The following is a 3,925-nucleotide window of genomic DNA, read 5'->3' on the forward strand; positions in this document are numbered from 1 at the left end:
TCTTGAAGTCTTCACGTTTTTCCTTTTAAACTAACGTAGATATCTCTTGAATAATATCCACTGACCAACTATTGAGAGAGTAAATACCTTGGGACATCACGGTGATTACCGACATCGAACATTCAAATTTCTAGAAAATAAATTAGGAAGAAGCTAGGACTACTATCTAAAACTTTTTCCACTATTGATATAGAAAAAATATTTATGCCAATGCTGAGATTAGATATATAATTCATGTAAGAATTCAAAATAATGAGATAACTATTTTACATCAATTGGTTGTTGAGCTACTCTTACACAAAGTTGTTATGCATCAACTGGTAAAAGATAATTCTCTTTATTCTTTGTTTTCTATTACTATTTTTACATTTTAGTTTTCTTAGGATTGTTATTTTGTACCAGGGAAGTAGACCTGAAGATGACCGCTTCCATAGACATCAAATCCAGCTACAACACGTTCCCACCACCTGTCAGATCACCAAGTATCTACTGCAACGCATACCTCAAAAGAATAATCAAAATAATCCTCCAGAAGTTGGGGCCGAAAAGTGAGGTTTCATGTGCATCTCATGCCCATCCTATCAAAGCCTTGAACTCTGCAGAAAGGAATCCGTTCCTATTAACCAAGCAAAGGTAATGAGGAAACATGGTGAAGGGAGAGCGGTCAAGTCAATATATGCAAGTAGATCATAAGTTATAGTATATAAACATAAGTTATAGTTGCAGTGGTTAAAGTACATCGACCTTTTCAAGAACATCACAATCCACGATTTCATAATATTGAACTTTCAGACGTTAATTTTGTGAGACTAGTAAGAGCTTACACATGAACCAATAGCCTTTCATGCCACTATCATGGCAAAAAGAAGCTCTAAGTTGTTGCCAAGTTCAAAAGACAACTTATATTGAGGCTCAACAAGATGAATTCCAAACAGTTCTATGCTTAAAAAATTTATTTTTAACTTCTGGCAAGTTTGTCGTTTGGCTTTTGCTATCTGATTACTAGGAATTGATTTTCCAATACCATATTGTCCACTCTCGCCAACACTTCTGACAATGATAGACTAACATATCGCCCCTCTTCCAAAATTCCATGGAAAACAACTCTGAGTAATCAATGGGTAAGTTCGTTCGGTATCCAACAGAGCAACTCCTTGAGCAGCAGGAATTGCAGTTGGAGATGTTCGGGACCTACCAGCGAAAGGAAATGGAGTAACTTAACGATTTCAATAACAAATTACTTTTTTTTCCGCATCAAGAAGATCAGGAAAGTATACAAGGATGCCTTTGTAATCTATCTGGTATGATATGAATGTTTATGAGCACATAAGCTTAACATTCTATAACATCTTATTATCCGAAATAGCTAGGATCAAACCAAGAAACTAAGAATAGTTATTTCTTGAAAGAATAGGGAAAATCTGGAAAATTTCCTATGTTTAAAAGTGAGTTTTGGTCATTTTCAAACGGTCATAACTTCTAGCTCAAGAGAAGTTTGGGGCAATTTTTTATATGGATATAAATACTTTGGAAATAACTTTCCAACGGCACCGAGTTTACTTATTTTTGATGTTGTATGAGGGAGATGTTTCTTTCGGAAGTTGGGCTATTAGATTAAGAAAAGTGCAATCCAGATTTTAGTAAAGATAAAATAGTCTTTTCACCCTATTATTTCGTAATTTGTTATAAGGGTTTAATTGGTGTAAAACCAAGTTTTTGTTTGGATTAGAAAAGTTCTTTTTTACGCTTAGGTTTGGGAGAAAAGATAAGAGAAGAAGAAGAAGTCAGAAAGAGCAATATTTCACCAAGACCACCAAGGGATTCTAGTGGAGTTTGTCGAGGTCTATCCCTATTCAGGTATGTGAGATCATTATGTGTTGGGTTCGTTCAACCACACGACATCATGTTTAATTCAGCGAGTTTTACATAGATTAAATGATGAATATTGAAGTTATTGACAAACTATTGTTCAATTCTTGTTGGTTGAGTTGTAATATACCTTTTGTTGTTTTGATTCATATTTCTGGGCTTTTTTTACGAGTAGAAGCTATTGGGTATTGAGAATCTTAGTGATCCTATGTTTTTGGGGAAAGATCCTTGGAAGTTTAAAAGGTTTAGAGTTGAAAATCGTAGAGGAAAAGTTTGAAATCCCGTCTGACAACCCTTGGGGCACCGCGCCTGCCAAAGCCCCTCAGGGCAGGCTCTTTCTGACAGGCCCTGGCATGCTGTGCCAGCCAGAGCGCCTCAGACCAGAGTCTATCCGACAGGCTCTGGCGCTCGCGCCTTTCAGAGTGTCAAGGTCACCTGGAGCCCCCATTCTTTCCATATCTTTTTGTACTAGTTGCTAAGTGATGTACCAATGTTCCTTGGTTGATTCCAACACTCTAAGGTACATATAAACAACATTAAATAATCCATAAATATAAACCATGAACCTTGAATCCATGATCCAATTCAAGGAAAGTTATGATCAAAGTCAAGTAAATTCAGGAGTTAAGTCTAAAACTATGAAGCAAGTAAAGTAATGTTTCTTAAAGATAGAGTCTTAATTAAATGTTTTTACTTCGTTTTAAGGCTCAAGTTTTGAATTAAAGAAACAGTAAAAGTTGAAGTCTTTCCTTCAAAGAAGTATAAGGAAAGTAAGTATTCCCTAAAAGAGTTGATCAAGATCAAATATTCCAGTTAAATAAATAGTAAAGAGTTGAGTTCTTTTTCAAAAGATTAAGGGAACTGAGTATTCCCTAGAAAGTTTATAAATTTTTTTACATTTAACTTAAGAGGGAACAAAGACTTCCCAAAAGAGTTTTGGACAAGAAAGGGGAACATTGATTCCAAAGGAGAATTTGTAAAGCTAAATTGTTGAGCAAATTATCTCAACCCAAAGAAAAGGAGTTATTCTAAAAGTATGAACTAATGTATATTTTGGGAGTAAAATTGAGCACCAATGTGGGGATAAGAGTTCATATTAACTCAATTCCCCATTTAAACCATGTAGCCATCATGGGTCATACTTTTTAAATGATCACATAAGTTAAGCTAGTGAATCTACTAATTTAAGTAAGGTTCTATTCCAATTGCAAGGTATATAATGGTCCTTGGAAGCGTGAGGTAAGATGTTGTACCATCGCTTAGGCTCATAGTGATGGGTGTTGGTTAAGAGAATCTCCCACAGAAGTTAATGTATTTCTATACATAGAAGTAATTTTTATTTTCATATACATCAGTTTACTTGTATTTTTATATACATGTCATAGTTAATTGTATATTGCATACAATCACAGTTCCAACATGTTTCAGACAATTTTGTTTTATTGCACATTACTTTTAAATTGTATTATAATGAAATGAGTAGTAAATCATGAGTTGAGCAGAGCCAAGGTAAGTGTTCTTCCTTACTCTTTTCAAGCCTAAGTGTGGTTTTTAGCATTCCAACTCGCATACTTGTAAGTTCAATGTACTGATGCCAATTGGCCTGCATCGTCTTATGATGCAGACGCAGGTAACCAGGATCATTATCCAACACATCGTTGATCCAGATTGAGTACCCAGAGTTAGTGATGAGCCTCCTTGCATTCCAGAGGATCCTTTTTATATGACTTCCAGTCTTTAAATTTCATAATATTGTGGGGTATGTCTCAACATTCATCATAGTACGTTCAAAGGCTTCATAGATGGATAGTTAGATAGTTTAGTTGAGTCTCTTTTATTTCAGATATTATATTTGAGACTTAAGTGTCATTTTGGCTAACATACTTAATTAAATTATTTCTCATCAGAATGTTTCCAGCTTTGTAATTGAGTTAAGTTAAGTATTCTGCTGAGTTAATTAAGTCAGGCCAAGGGTTCACTCAAGGACAACAACGATCGTTAGGTGCCGGCCACGTCCAGGGTGTAGTCTCCGAGCGTGACAAACTTGGTATCAGAG

General features: G+C 35.3%; 1 pseudogene; it reads right to left on the bottom strand.

Moving 5' to 3' along the window:
• Window positions 1–388: 388 nt before the first annotated feature.
• LOC114076905 lies at window positions 389–2,317 on the bottom strand (annotated as a pseudogene).
• Window positions 2,318–3,925: the final 1,608 nt, after the last annotated feature.

This window comes from Solanum pennellii, chromosome 4 (genome assembly GCF_001406875.1).
Source record: "Solanum pennellii chromosome 4, SPENNV200".
In the NCBI taxonomy this organism is placed as follows: Eukaryota; Viridiplantae; Streptophyta; class Magnoliopsida; order Solanales; family Solanaceae; genus Solanum; species Solanum pennellii.